Source organism: Chiloscyllium plagiosum, unplaced genomic scaffold, assembly GCF_037043375.1.
Source record: "Chiloscyllium plagiosum isolate Xiang-an unplaced genomic scaffold, Cpla_swu_hap1 HiC_scaffold_8, whole genome shotgun sequence".
NCBI lineage: Eukaryota > Metazoa > Chordata > Chondrichthyes > Orectolobiformes > Hemiscylliidae > Chiloscyllium > Chiloscyllium plagiosum.
In genome coordinates this window covers 31,213,516-31,230,441 of record NW_028270146.1, presented here as the reverse complement: position 1 = coordinate 31,230,441, position 16,926 = coordinate 31,213,516, and positions in this window count along the sequence as shown.

Genomic DNA, 16,926 nt, shown 5'->3' with positions numbered 1-16,926 from the left:
CATCTAAAACACTGCTGCCTGTGTCCTAACTCATATCATTTTCTGTTTATCTTTCAGCACTGATCCACATTGACTTGCAGCTAAGAAATGCCTTGATCCCTCATTCTTGTTTTCTAATCTTGCTCTGGTCTCCCCCCTCCCTGTCTCTAGTCTCCTCAAGTACTCAGTGTTCAACTGCATTAACTCGGGCTTTAATATTGTTTCATGACACTGCTTCAACACACCTTGAGACATTTTATTATTCTAAAGGCATGTTAAATGAATATCAGTTGTTGTGGTGGTGAACTCATTGCTCATGAATAATAAAGCTATCCGCCTAATTATTCTAATAAAAACACAATCATTGCAAGAGTTAATGATTTCAAATTCCGCACAGAAGATAATGTGTTGGTTAAATAATATCGCCAATATAATTATAACTTTAATGATCTTTCCGATTATTTCAATTTAAAATTTATTATTCAAAATCTATTTTAATGGGCTTGTTGCCCACAGTGTGTGACATGAGATTTGCTTTAAAACTGCTCTAAGGCAGAGAAGTATCATCCTCCTGGAGTCACTGGTATGCCCACATCAATTAGAAGAGAGACAGGTTTGAACTGAAATGTATTTACAAATGGATGCTGATGTTTAATTCCTTTGAGATGAGCAAGTCAATTTCTCACAAAGGCACAATTGATTTAATGTTTAATTTCTTTATTTTTCTGTACTTTTTTCTTGAATGAAGATATCCCCACATGCCAAATTTTTCAGATTGACAATCCAGACAAATTCACCTCGTGTGAAATAATTGCATAAGAATGTGAAAATAAACATTTGTAACATATTTGTAGCTAGTTAAACATGCATATAGATCAGCAATACATTAACTGTTTTCACTGTTCTTTATTATTTATGCTGCCAGTGGCTAAAAACTGCAGTCCATTGTTTTTATGATTCTCGTGGCAACCATATGAAAGAACTTTCTTACACTGGTGGCACGACTTTCATAACCCTTATATCACAATGCTGCTTCTATACTTGCATCTGGCACTGTTGTAATTTAAGTGCAATGTTATTCCAAAACAACTTCATTACGTTTGCCTCAGTGAAGTAGGTGGGAAAGTCACTTAGAGCTACACTTGCTTTGCTGCTCTATCTATTCCAGAACAGTGGCAGTCTATGGTGAAGTTCAGAAGATGGAGCAGGGAGATCGCGTCAGAAATTCCTGGCTGATATGAGTTCACTGAAGATTCAATTGAAGTTAGCAGCTACCTATTTATCGAGAACAGGCAGAAACTGTTCCCTTTCTAATATCTGACAAACTGCAATGGTTCAAACAGCGCTACTAAATTCTCAAGAGCAACTAGGGATATGGGCAACAAATCCTGGCTTTGCCCGAAATTCTCATATTTGATTAAACACTTGTTTCAAACTTGCTCCCACACTTAAAAACTGCCATTATTTTTAACAAGCCAATCATAATCTTGAATAATGCAAAGAAGCTGCTCCATGTAAAGATACAACGGACACAATGCAAAGCCCCAAAGTCCAGATGCTTGAGAAAAGGATAGAATCCCCTACAGTGTGGAAACAGGCCCTTCAGCCCATTAAGTCTGCACTAATTCTCCAAAAACCATTCCACCCAGACCCACCCTTTTAACACTGCATTTCCCATGGCTAATCCACCGAGTCTGCACATTCCTGAACACTAAGAGGCAGTTTAACATGGCAAAACTGACGACTGCAGATGCTGGAGATCAGAGTCTAGATTAGAGTAGTGCTGGAAAAGCACAGCATGTCAGGCAGCATCCGAGGAGCAGGAAAATCAGGAATGAGGTAGGGAGCCTCAGGTGTGGAGAAATAAATGGGAGGAGGGGGTAGGGCAATTTAACATGGCCAATCCACCTAACTTACACATCTTTGGACTGTGCAAACAAACCTGCATAGGCATCAGGAGAGTGTGAAAACTCCAGACAGGCAGGTAGCTGAGGCTGGAATCAAACCCAGGTCCCTGGCGCTGTGAGGCTGTAATACTAACCACTAAGTAAACTTGGTTTGCCACCTAATTCTTTTTTTTTAAATTAGCTCCCATTGTTTTCTCCATGGCAACAGTTCAGCCAGTCAGTGTGGATTTGCCAACTGAATAGCACCCTGCTCCTTTGTGGTATATTTTTCATTTGAAATTTAGCATTCCTGTCTTTGAGCTAATGAGTGCAAAATTGAAAGCTTCGCCAACTGTTTTCAACAATATCTTGTCAATTGAGACTAACTCTTTCAATATGTACTCACAATGTTACATACCAGATTAGAAAGGTTTCCCTTGGGCATGACAAAGAAAGTACAAATTTTAAAGGGTTTTGATTTCACAGTTAACATTCAAGGTCCATCACATTGATGAAGGATGAGGATGATAAAGTGACCCTTTGCAATGATTGTAATGGCCAGAGGTTGGAGATCCAAAATTGATTTGTATAAAAATATGTTCTCTTACTTGAACTTTCTTAAAAGATGGACACTTTTGTGGACTGACAACATGGATGTCTTTGATCACATGATGCCAGTTGACTACAATTTTTGGAATATTCTGACTTGCAATAACCAGAGGACAAAAGCTTGTATATCATTTCTGGCATTTGGTATGCTTTCCTTTATTGGTCAGAGCATCAAGTATAGAAGCTGGACGATCATGTTGTGGCTGTGCAGGATATTGGTTAGGCCACTTTTGGAATATTGTATGCAATTCTGGTCTCCCTTTGAGAAGAAGGATATTGTGGAACTTGAAAGGGTTCAGAAAAGATTTACAATAATGTCGCCAAGGTTGCAGGGTTTAACTTATAGGGAGAGGCTGAATAAGCTGGGGCTGTTTTCACTGGAGCATTGAAGGGTGAGGGGTGACCTTATAGAGGTTTATAAAACCCTGAGGGGCATGGTGGGTAAATAGATGAGGTCTTTTCCCTGAGGTGGGGGAGTTCAGAATTAGAGAGCATTGGTTTAGTGTGAGAGGGGAAAGATTTAAAAGGGACTTGAGGGGCAACATTTTCATGCAAAGGGTGGTGTGTGTATGGAGTGAGCTACCAGAGGAAGTAGTGAAGGCTAGTACAACTACAATATTTAAATAGAATCTGGATGGGTATATGAATACAAAGGATTTCGATTGATGTGGTCCAACTGCTGGCAAATCAGACTACATTAATTTAGGATAACTGGTTGGCATGAATGAATTGGTCTGAAGTGTCTGTTTCTTTGCTGTACATTTCTATGACTCTATGATTTGGTGAATATGACACTCCTTTCATTAAATGAACACTCCAGCCAAAGCAACAGCAAGGACTAGTATATGAGATGCTTACCTCAGCCAGTTCTGAATGAAGGAGACCATTATAGCTTGACTTCATGTAAATTAGTCCATTGCTTTCTGCTACAAAAGACGATGGTTTCTGATGATAATCCCGTTACTTGAGAGTCTCAACCAAGTCCTAGTCATATGACTAAAGCTATTTTTTTTAATCATAGCATCCCTACAGCATGGACGCAGGCCATTTGGCCCTTCAAATTCACGCCAGACCTCCGTCAAGCCACCCAGCCAGCCTCACCTCCTTTCCCTATCCCTGTAATCCTGCATTTCCCATGGCTAACCACCTAGTCTGCACATCCCTGGACACTATGAGGCAAGTTAACATGGCCACTCCATTTATACTGCACATCTTTGGACTGTGGGAGGAAACCGCAGGACCCAGAGGAAACCCACACAGACACAGGGAGAATGTACAAGCTCCACACAGATAGTTGCATGAGGCAGGAATCAAACGTAGGTGCTATGAGACAGCAGTGCTAACCTCTGAGCCACCATGCTGCCCCTTTTCCTTCAACCAAGTCAGCAACTTTTAACAAGTTTCTGAGAATTTTACAAATGAATCAATCTATTTTACAAACAAACTATGATTACACAGATCTTTCATAGAAATTAATGAGTTTATTATTCTATTCCCCACTATCACATCCCCCATCCCCACCCCCAATGTGGTCCCTGGAGTTCATTACCTCCAGCAGAAACAGACCCAATGGACATGGTTCAATCATCAATTAGAAGATAAGGAAAATGTTATACAGCTTTGAATTTAATGCATCAATTTGATCAGAACACCAGAGGAGGCAGCAGCTCCAGGCTTCAGTAGATACCTGTATCAGATTATAATCTCTCTCAAGTTTGATTTTTCAAAAGGAACCTGTGTTTTGCCTGTGAAACAAACCAACTTTCACCAAATAACTAATACACTGGCACCAGAAATTTGACCTCATTTGGCCTCCTGTGAAGGAGACTTCGGTGTAGATTAGATTAGATTACATACAGTGTGGAAACAGGCCCTTCGGCCCAACAAGTCCACACCGCCCCGCCGAAGCGCAACCCACCCATACCCCTACCCCTACATCCTTCCCTACCTAACACAACGGGCAATTTAGCCTGGCCAATTCACCTGACCTGCACATCTTTGGACTGTGGGAGGAAACCGGAGCACCCAGAGGAAACCCACGCAGACACGGGGAGAACGTGCAAACTCCACACAGTCAGTCGCCTGAGGCGGGAATTGAACCCGGGTCTCTGGCGCTGTGAGGCAGCAGTGCTAACCACTGGGCCACCGTGCCGCCACGGTGTACATTCAAATGAAAATACCTCATTGGGTTGGATTGCAACATTCACTGATTCATATCAACTAATTCTGACATCTTTGTCTTTTGAATAATCTCTCCCATTTCTTTTCACTCTGTCCTAATTTCTTAGATGCATGTGTATGTGTGAATGTGTGTCATGTGCCATTCCCCTGGGTTTGAATTGAAGGAGTAAACTCTACTTTGCTTCAATCTTAACCTATTTGATGTGGGTCATTTTAAATTGGACCCTCTCATACTGAATGCTAAATTCTACATTATTATGGCCAATGCTTCCTAGGAGCTTCTTTTACTCTGAGATGATTTATTAAACCTGTCTTAATGTGCAATTTCAAATACAATCAACAAGGTCTCTGATTGGATCTTGAAATGATTGCACAGAGGCCAATCACAAAGCCACCCTTTATTTAATGTGCACTGTATATAGGATGTGACCAGCCAGCTCAAAGACCTCCTGAATCTTCTATTGATATCCATCAGCCAGGCTCCCTGATTGGCTGAACGTAGCAACCTCAATCAAGAATCTCATCATCAATGAGTTCCACCTGGCCAATCACTACAGATTTGCAACAATTTGTTCCAGAAAAAGTTTCTCAAAATTCTTAATGGATCTTTCCTTGTTGCTACCTCTGCTAATTTGATTGTGTCAGTATACATGAAGATTAAATTCACTCATGATTCATACATTGCCTTTCCTATATCCTCACTTTCTCCTGATTTATTTTCTGACCAGCAGTATAGATATTGCAAAAGGTGGGTGGGGGAGGGTGGCTATCGTTTACACTCTCCAGTATCTTCTTCCCATTGTTATTTCTTAGTTCTGCCCATATTGCTTCGACATCATCTGGTTCAAGATTATTTTCTTGCTAATATGCATTTCCATCTCATTCTAACAAAGCTACACCACCACCCATGTCTTCCTGTCTGTCCTTTTGAAAAGTCACAAATTTGCCAATGTTTAATTTGATCTCATTGTAACCATGCCTTGATATTGGCAATAAGATTGCACCCATTTATTTATGGTGCTAATTCATTTACTTTGTTCCAAATTCAACATGAATTTAAGAGTCATTAATTGTATCTTTTGGAGTTTGTTTCCCCTTTGACTCTACTTGTTTTTTTTTTAAAATGTTTCTTTATTCTGTCCCTTCATATTCTACTCCAGGTGTCAATATCCAAACATTTGCCCTGCAATGGCGCCACTTCTGAGAGGATGACCGGGAAATAAAAAGAAAACAAATCGTCTCTCCCTCTTCTCCGTGACAATGTTCCTTTAATGATCATTACTGTCCCGTATGTGTAATAGAAAAGGTAAACATAATGTCACCATAATCCTAATAAGCCATAGACTCAGGTGAGGGGAGAAATTGAGAAGGAGAATTCTTCATGTTAACCTCAGCTAGTGTGGGAATTGAACCCATTCTATTGGCCTCACTTTGCATCACAAACCAGCCATACAGTCAATTGAGCTATAGAAAAGAGATTTTCCTGAAGATAGTGGTCCTTAAATATTAAGGCCTGGAAGAGTGCTACTAATGCTAGTTAGCAAGAGTGAAATAGAAAAAAGAATACAAGCATGGACTACTTTCTAAATGGTGAGAAAATTCGTAAGGCCAAAGTACAGAGGGATCTGGGAGTGCTAGTTGAGGATTCTCTAAAGGTAAACATGCAGGTTGAGTCTGTGATTAAGAAAGCGAATGCAATGTTGTCAATTATCTCAAGAGGGTTGGAATATAAAAGCACCGTTGTGCTACTGAGACTTTATAAAGCTCTGGTTAGGCCCCATTTGGAGTACTGTGTCCAGTTTTGATCCCCACACCTCAGGAAGGACATACTGGCACTGGAGCGTGTCCAGCGGAGATTCACACGGATGATCCCTGGAATGGTAGGTCTAACATATGAGGAACGGCTGAGGATCCTGGGATTGTATTCATTGGAGTTTAGAAGATTAAGGGGAGATCTAATAGAAACTTACAAGATAATACATGGCTTGGAGAGGGTGGATGCTAGGAAATTGTTTCTGTTAGGCGAGGAGACTAGGACCCGTGGACACAGCCTTAGAATTAGAGGGGATAAATTCAGAACAGAAATGCGGAGACATTTCTTCAGCCAGAGAGTGGTGGGCCTGTGGAATTCACTGCCGTAGAGTGCAGTGGAGGCTGGGAGGCTAAATGTCTTCAAGGCAGAAATTGATAAATTCTTGATGTCACAAGGAATTAAGGGCTACGGGGAGAATGCAGGTAAGTGGGGTTGAAATGCCCATCAGCCATGATTGAATGGCGGAGTGGACTCGATGGGCTGAATGGCCTTACTTCGGCTCCTATGTCTTATGGTCTTATGGTCTTATAGTACCCAGGATTCTGGATGCCAAAACTTTCATAACAAAGCCAATTATTCCAATTGGTTGGGACATGCACTTATGTATCTTTGCATCTTTTCAAATATGTTTAATCAAGTAGAAAAGAAATAGATGGTTTCCTCTTGGAAATTCTACCAGCTCCATGTTTCTTGCAGCCATGGTAAATACATATAAAATACTTCATAAAGGGCAACTTCTTATCCAAAAATGGCTGTTGAGACTTCAAGCCAGTTTACACCCAATAGCTGGAGCCGAAGAAAGGTCCTCTATTTGTTCATTGCGCTTTTTTGCAGACTGCCATGAAGTCTTTGACACTCACATAGTTTAAAATTTCATTCATGGAATCATAGAATTTTGCAGGCCATTCAATCTCATGTTTGTACCAGCTCCCGAAAGAGCTACCCCGCTCGTCCCATTCTCTAGCCCTATCTCCGTAGCCCGCTAAATTCACCGTTTTCAAATATATATCCAGCTCTCTTTTGAAACTTCTTATGGAACCCGTCTCCACCATTTTCCCAGACGATACATTCCAAATCCTAACAACTCTCCGTTTAAATTAATTTCTCCTCATCTCACTTCAGACCCCCCCTGGCAATCTTGAAAGTGTGACCCCGAATGACTGACATCCCAACTCGTGGAAACAAATATCCTCCTTTACCCTGTCAAGATTGTTCATAATTTTGAACACCGTAATTTTCTCTGTTCCAAGGAGAATAAACACAATTTCATAATTTTTACTTGTATCTAAAATTCCTCATTCCTGGTATCATGCTAGTAAATCTCTGCTACATTCTCTAGTGTTTTAGTTTCCTTCCTTAAATAAGGTGCCCACAACTGAACACAATACTCTAAATATGGTCTTGTAGAGATGTAACATCACTTCCTTGCTTTAATACTCTATGCTTCTATATATAAACCCAAAGATCCTATCCTTAACAATTGTTTCAACTTGCCTGGCTACATTCAAAGAATTCTGCACTTGAACCCCAAGGGCTCCTCTGTTCCTGTACTCCCCTCAAATTTGAGTCTATATTGTCTATCCATGGTTTTTCTCCTACAAAAATGCATTACCTCACTTTTCTCTGCATTGAATTTCATTTGCCAGGTGTCTGCCCATTTAGTCAACTTGTCCTCTTAAGGAGAAAGTGAGGTGTGTAGATGCTGGAGATCAGAGTCGAAAAGTATGGCGCTGGAAAAGCACAGCAGGTCAGGCAGCGTCCAATGAGCCCGAGAGATAAATGATCTCTCAGCCCCCTTCCCCCCCAGCACTCCACGCACCTCCCCACCCCCATATTCCTTTTGAAGGGCTTATGCCTGAAACATCGTTCTCCTGCTCCTTGGATGCTGCCTGACCTGCTGTGCTTTTCCAGTACCACACTTTTCGACAATATTCCTCTTAAGTCATTCAGTGTCATCCACACAATTCACTATTCTCCGTAGCTCAGCATTATCTGCAGTTTAGAGATTTTGTCTTCAACTGCCATCTCCACGTCATTTATATAAATAAAGAAAACAAAGGTCCAAGCACCAATCTCTGGGGAGTACCACTTTCAATTCATGTCAAGTCTGAGAAATGCCCATCTATACCTTCCCTCTGTTTCTTATCTTTTCACCAACTTCTAATCATGGACCCATCAGTCCCAAGCATTTCTAATTTGCTAACCAACCTACCATGTGGCACCCTATCAAATGCTTTCCAAATGTACAACATCTGCAGCACTACCTTCATCCCCAGCCTATGTCACCATGTCAAAGAACTCTATTAAATTTGTCAGATATGACCTGCTACTGATAAAGCTATGTTGACCGTCTAGTATTATTTTTCTCTCAGTATATATTTATCTTATCCCATGTTTATGGCCCCAATCAGTTTTCCCGTGCTGATGTCAAGCTCCAATCCTCCAGTCCCCTGTGACTCATCCTGTGCTCAGAGAGGCCTGGAAAACGTCTGTCAATAAGTCCACAGTTTGCTTCCTTACCCCTCTCGGCAATCCAAAATGCATCCCATCCAGACCTGATGACTTCTCTACACAGAATCCTGCCTGCCATTTTAGCACGTTTTCTATATCTATCACTGTATAGCTCAGTTCGCTAACACCCACAATTTCAACTGGCCATTGCCATCACTTTCTAATTTGGAAAGACAGAACAAAGTGTGGTCTGCCCTTTGCTTTGCAGAGGAGCTTACCCTGTGTGTTCCTTATCGGCCCGACTCTATTCTTTAAAAATCTTTTCCTCTTAAAATGTTTGAAGAACATTTTTCAATTTGTTTAGTGTAGTCTTCCATCCTTGCCTTACGCTTCATCTAGACGTCCTTATTCCAATCTCTCTCCTGCTTTTGAGATACTCTTCCTGAATTCTATTGCAATTATTATTCCAGTATTCAACAGAAGCCTCCATTTTGTTTCTTAGTTTCTCCCAGACTCCTCTTCATTTCTCACCACCACCCTCCATTCCAAAAGATAGCACACCCTCCATGTTGCAGTGAATAACTAACATTGCACTCAAATCTCTCAAGAGATTTAAATCCACAGCTATCTAAGTTAGTCACAAGAGTGATGGCATTGAGCCATAGTGAACACCACAGGGAAAACAGGCAGCATGGGGAACACTACATGGCATTGACACCTGTCCCTTATATGAAAATAAATCTCTCAGTCATATCAAGTAAAAGGAGATACCTCTGGCAACAGAATAGAGTTCCAGAAATTTCAGGGTCAGTGTCATTTTGAACGTTTTCACATGAAAGAATGTTCATGACAATAAGGTGAATCTACATGAGCTGACATTCAATATCCATGCATTATAAGTTTTACGTTCAGAAGTAGGATGTCAAGTTCTTGAGCACCTTGAACACACTATGTGCATATGTGTGTTTTCAGAGGCAGGATAACTTTCTGAAACCCAAGAACAATCATGGATATCCATCTGAGGCTGTCAGCTCACTGCTACTGTACCATATAGACATACCCCTGACAATGTGCTATTCTACATGTCATAGAGTCATAGAGATGTACAGCATGGAAACAAACCTTTTCGTTCAACCCGTCCATGACGACCAGAAATCCCAACCTAATCTAGTCACATTTGCCAGCACTTGGCCCATGTCCCTCTGAATTCTTCCTGTTCATACACCCATCCAGATGTCTTTTAAATGTTGTGGTTGTATGTATTTGAGTATTGGCAATCATTTGATTAATATTATACATTTGCTTACATTGTGAGGGCCATTAATTTACAGACAACACAAAGCACGATATGAATTAGCTCTGCTAGAAAGAACCAAAAGTTAAATCATTATGTATAACAAAAACAATAAAAGTTCTGAAAAGGACAAGGGACTAGCATTAGCTCATTGCAGCCTCCTTACATTTCAGGTTCAGGTTTTGGGGGTCAAGTGTTTCATCAAAGATTTCAGGACATAAATTATGTTGATACTTCAGCACAACACTCAAGAAAGATGCGCTTTAGGAAAAAAAACATAAGCCAAGGTACATTTTCTCTTGCGGTTGAAAGATTCTGTTGCAAAGTATGAAAACAGCAGGTGAATCTTCCTGACATCACAATTAATATTAGTCCCTCAAGCACACCAGAAAGAGATCTCCCTTTATCATTCATCTCAAAGTTGCTTTGGGGAGCTTGCTGTGTGCAACTTTGCTGTCACATTTCTAACATTGCAACAGACACTGGAAGAACTTCAATAACTATAAAGCATTTTGGGATGTTCTGAGGTTGGGAAAGGTCCTATATAAATGCAATTATTTTAATTATCAAAATATATAATTGTTCGAAATAAGACCTTGGTTGTTAAATAGCTGAGAGGAAAAGAGGAAGTGAGTATTTTCTATGGGAATTTCAATCAGTTCAGAATATTATGAACAAGAAATTGAAAGAGTCCGTTCCTGATATGGAGTATTGCTTGATTCGTACCGATTGGAATCAGGTTCAAAGCTTAGCACACAAGAAATTTGTGGTAATCCAAATTTCACTGCTTTTAAAGTCAGTATCATTCCAAATAAGAAAAGTTCAGCAGGCAATAGGGAAAGCAAATGGAATGTTGGCTTTTATTTCAAAGTGAATTAAATATCAAAATAGGTAGGTTTTGAAAAACCATACAAGGCATTAGTCATACCACAGCTTTGAGTTGAAACTTTATTGCTGGAACAGCACAGCAGGTCAGGCAGCATCCAGGGAACAGGAGATTCGACGTTTCGGGCACAGGCCCTTCTTCGGCCTGTGCCCGAAACGTCGAATCTCCTGTTCCCTGGATGCTGCCTGACCTGCTGTGCTGTTCCAGCAATAAAGTTTCAACTTTGATCTCCAGCATCTGCAGACCTCACTTTCTCCTCATACCACAGCTTGAATACTCTGAACAGTTTTTTTCCACTTCTTTAGTGAAAAACATATTCGCATGGGAAACGGTCTAGACAATGTTCCCTAGGTTGATTCCAGAAGTAGCGAGATTCTCTTGTGAGGAGAGGTAGAGGAGGTTGTGCCTTTGCTCACTGGAGTATTGAACAGTGAGAAGAGACCTTATTGAAATAAAATTCTTAGGGGGCTTTACAGGGTAGATTTACAAAAGGTTGTTTCTTCTTGTGGAAGAATCTAGGAACAGAGGATATAATCTCTGAGTAAGGGGTCTTATACTTAAGATAGAGTTGAGGAGGAATTTTTTTCTCTTGGAGGGACGTTTATTTATGAAGTTTTCTTACCACAGAGAGCTCTCAAAGCTGGGTAGTTAAGCGCATTCAAGGCTGACATCAGCAAATATTTAATCAATAAGGGAATCATAGATTATTGGAAAAGGCAGGAAAACAGAGGTGAGGATTATCAGACCAGCCATGATCTTATTGAATGACAGAGCAAGCTCGATGGTCTGAATGGTCTACCTCTGCTTTTCTGTCTTGTAGTCTTATCTCTCTGCCTCATTCACTCATGGAAAGGTACTATACAATCACAGTAAATTTGTAAGAACAATGAATAATGCTGTAAGTCTGTAAAGCAGAATTTCAGGAATTACCAAGAGACCTGTCAGTTTTGCATCACTAAACAGTGATTTTGGATATAAATTCTGCATTTATATGGTAAAGATCAGCATCTTTTGTGGGATGTGAAATTGGGAACAAATCTAATTTTTCATCATGCATCTGAAAACATTCGATTACAAAATAAAAAAGAACAAAGAAGCAGAATGGAAGAGAAGCAAGGACACGATAGCAAAGTTACAGGACAGGGGAACCTCGATTATCTGAACGAGGTAGGCGGGCACTATTTTCCTCGGATAATTGATTATTCAGTTGATTGATTTCCTCTGGGACTCAGAGTTTTCTGTGGAGTCTTCTCCTTATTCAGGAGATTAAGCAAAAGCACACTGTGCGTGAGCCCCCGCCCCCAACACCGTCCGCCTTCACCTCGCTTCCTTGCCCGCCCACAGCCCCATCTACTCCTACCTCGCCACCCCGCCCCACCCCCAATCCTATCCAACACTGCCCTCCCGCCCGCCCCCAACCCTGTCAAACACCGCCCCCTCGCCCAACCAGTCCAACACTGTCCCCTGTCCATCCCCAACCCCATCCAACACTGCACCCACCCCCTCCCCCTCCCTGGCCATCCTGGCCTGGGGAAGTCGGACTGTATGCCAACAGTAAGACTGATGCTGCCTTTTTGGGCTAAGTCTCCCAATAGCACACACACGCACACACAAACCTTTTGATAGGTTCCTCCTCTGCCCTGTGCAGGACAATGTTGGAGAGATATCTGGGGAAGGAGGATTTAGGGTTCACCCCTGTATAGAACTCCAGGGAAGGTGTGGGGGGAGAGAGAGAGAGGGCGAGAGGTCAGTCATTTGGAGATGGTGCCGAGACTGTCCAAGACTGTACGCGGCAGCATTTCAGTCAGCCAAGTCCGTTTTTAATCATCGTACCTGTAAACAAAAGATGCAATCAGGGTTGAAACGGCTCTTCGACATAATGTTTCTATTGAAACCTTGAGATCCCCTTCAGATAATCTGATATTTGGATAATTGATATTCGGATAATCGAGGTTCCTCTGTACATGTGCTTTTCTCAAGGTTTATTGTAGACCCAATTATACTTTTATTACAGTCAGAATCAAACTGAATTACTGATACTGTATTAGCACAGACCCACTGAGACCAGTTCAGAAGTGATCAGTTTGGTCTGCCCTTTAAAAATTGAATGATTGAGAGGATAACAAAGCCACTGCACATCTATCATCAAATCTCTGTCAACAATTTAACGCAATCCAAATCCAGCTCCAATTCAGGAGAAAGTCTGGACTATAGAGGCTGGAGATCGTCATCGGGAGTGTGGTGCTGGAAAAGTACAGCAGGTCAGGTTGCATCCGAGGAGCAGGAGAATCAACGTTTTGGGCATAAGCCTTTCATCGGCTTATGCCCGAAATGTCGACTCTCCTGTTCCCTAGATGCTGCCTGACCTGCTGCGCTTTTCCAGCAACACATTTCCATCTCTGATCTCCAGCATCTGCAGACCTCACTTTCTGCTCCTCAGATGCTGCCTGACCTGCTGTGCTTTTCCAGCACCACACTCTCGACCCAGCTCCAAACCATCCAACAGTGGAGGAAAAGCTGATGGGCTGCCAGCCTATTGCACAAAGTTTGTCACCCAAATATAAGCTTGGAAGTCTCAATATTATTCAGCCATTCATTTTTAGCTGTGACTGGTCTTCAATAATTCAACTAACATATAACCTGGAGGTATCAGAGGGCAATTTAGGGTCAAGTGCCTTGTTGCCAATCCAAAGTAGGAAAACATGGAAAATGTAGAAATTTAGAAAATAGAGCAGGAGCAGGCCTTTCAGTCTTAAACAGGAACATTCTGCCATTCTACATGATCATGGCTGATCCTCTATCTCAATGCCATATACTTTTCCATCTTTAACTTCAGTGAGTCTACCTCTATAACCTTCTGTTGTAGAGAGTTTGGCACATTCACTCCTTTAGTGTGAGGACATTTCTCTTCATCTCAACCCAAAATAGTTTATCTCTCATCCTGATACCATGACTCCTCATTCCAGACCCCAGTCCTGCATCCAGTCTGTCCAGCCATATCAGAGCTTTATATATTTCAGTAAGATCCCCTCTCATTCTTCTAAACTCCAGTGAACATAGGCCCAAGAGAAAGTGAGGACTGCAGATGCTGGAGATCAGAGTCAAAATGTGTGGCACTAGAAAAGCACAGCAGGTCAGGCAGCATCCAAGGAACAAGAGAATCGCGTTTCAGGCATAAGCTCTTCCTGATGAAGGGCATATGCCCAAAACGTCGATTCTTCTGCTCCTCAGATGCTGCTTGACCTGCTGTGTTTTTCCAGCACTACACTTTTCGACTCTGAACACAGGCCCAGTCAATTTAATCTCACCTCAAATGCCACACCTGTCATTCTGATAAAAGCTCCCAGAAAAGAGCTCCCATGCGACTAGAACATTCATTTCCAGGTATTAATGCCTCTTTACTGTTTTTTTGTCCCGCTCTGGACATATAGGCCAAACTGATTATAGATGATAGTTGCGCTTTGTAGAGAGCTAATGATCCAGGTAGGTTTTCAAAATAATTTGGATGCTGAGACATTCATTTATAAGCTAAATTGAATTTCTTTAGCTGCAAAGATAGAGTTAGCAATCGAACCTCTGGATCAGACATCCTGCATGTTGGTTATTAGCCAGTTATCAGGACACTATGCTGACACTGCTGGTATATCATTTACCTTTTCATCAACCTTAAACTTCAATTTTCTGAATCTTTATGGTGCTGTAGGTCAAAGATTGCTGATTATATATGGACAAAGATAGAGAGCAGTTTGATTGAGGCTTGAATCAGACTTAAATAAATATATCTCGATATAGATGTGTGTTTATTCACACACACGCACACACGTCATCAATAAAGATCACATTTACCACCTCCTTTTCCCACACTGAATATGTGGTTATAAAAATCACCTTCCTTACATTTGCAGAGTTTTCAGAATCAGTCTGCCCCCAACAGTTAAAATACCTTTTCTGCAATAAATCATTTTGATACATCATGAACTAAGCATATTACTTAAAAGATCGTACTATGCATCATAATAAAATTTGAATGTTTCAGTTAAAAGCTTATACACCCAAATAAGGAGGAGTTTTGTATCATTATTGGATAATAATATCAGGGGCCCCTACTTAGCTTCAGTGCCTTGGTGAAAGGAAAACTGAGAATGTTCCTTCCTTTGCTGTCAATGTAATTGCTTGATCTGTAAAAATTGCATGACCTTGTATCCATGGGACTCTGATTGTCTTTCACTGTAATAAAACAATTCACTTTGTTTCCATGAATTAACCATTAAGTTGCAAATTTCTTTCACAGCTTCATATTCGGCACAATTTTGCAACTCCAGGGCTATGGGTATTGGAATAATGAAGTAGTTGGAGAGTTAGTCTCAGTGTTCTGGTGCTTTAGTCCAGTTATTCTCAGTGCCTCGGTGCTCTTATGCTCACAAAACTCAAGCAGTGCTGCAGGGTGAGACTCCCCACCAACAGCATAGTGCTGTAAAATTACCTGCTTTTGTCTTGTCTTGCAGAATCAACTTTACACTTTTAGCACTATCATGCTTGAGAATTATTTCATGGCTGATTCAGATTATGATATGATTTGTCACCAACATTTGATACATTTGTTTGTATTTTCAAAACAATCAATACTGTACTTTCTGATCTCTATGTTGCTAACTATGGTGAGTGTCAGCAGTTTATTTGAACAGATGACACCTGATTCCTGCTCACTAAAGCTGGAGATAATTTTGACAGCAGAGATTTCAGGACAGAAATCTGCTGAGGTTCAAAAAGCCCACTGGACCTGCCAGCAATCAGGCAGTTGATTGGCTGCTGACAGACCTTGTGTCAGAGTTAGGACATTGGATCAGAAAAGTTCCAACTGTGTGCTGCTGATGAATCGGAAGCAGGACAGGACTATAAGTAGTCATTAATTGACCAAGTGCCTCAGTTGGCAACAGTATGGGAGGATGGAAGCTGTGTCTTCAGCATAGAACTTAACTAGGGTGAAAGCAGGAATGTGGCACTATTCACACGTCGTAGAGTCATAGAGATGCACAGCATGGAAACAGACCCTTCGGTCCAACCTGTCCATGCCAACCAGACATCCCAAACCAATCTAGTCCCACCTGCCAGCACCTGGCCCACATCCCTCCAAACCCTTCCTATTCATATACCCATCCAAATGCCTTTTAAATGTTGCAATTGTACCAGCCTCCACCACTTCCTCTGGCAGCTCATTCCATACACATACCACCCTCTGTGTGAAAAAGTTGCCCCTTAGGTCTCTTTTATATCTTTCCCCTCTCACCTTAAACCTATGCCCTCTAGTTCTGGTCTCCCCGATCCCAGGGAAAAGACTTTATCTATTTACCCTATCCATGCCCCTTATGATTTTGTAAACTGCTATATGGTCACCCCTCAGCCTCTGATGTTCCAGGGAAAACAGCCCAAGCTTGTTCAGCCTCTCCCTATAGCTCAAATCGTTCTACCAGCCCACCTAATGAAATTAATTTCACACATCCAAGCCTGCCACCCTTAGGCTTGGAAGATTTCACCTACAATAACTCTCTTTGTTTCAATGGAATAGATATCCATTGTGAAGTGAAGCAATATTAATTATAGAGTCATAGAGATGTACAGCAGGGGAACAGTCCCTTCGGTCAAACTCATCCATGCCAACCAGATATCCTAAACTAGTCTAGTCCCATTTGCCAGCACTTGGCCCACATCCCTCGAAACCCTTCCTATTCATATACCCATCCAGATGCCTTTAAATGTTGTAATTGTACCAGCTTCCACTCACAGCTCATTCCATACTCGTACCATCCTCTGCGTGAAAAAGTTATCC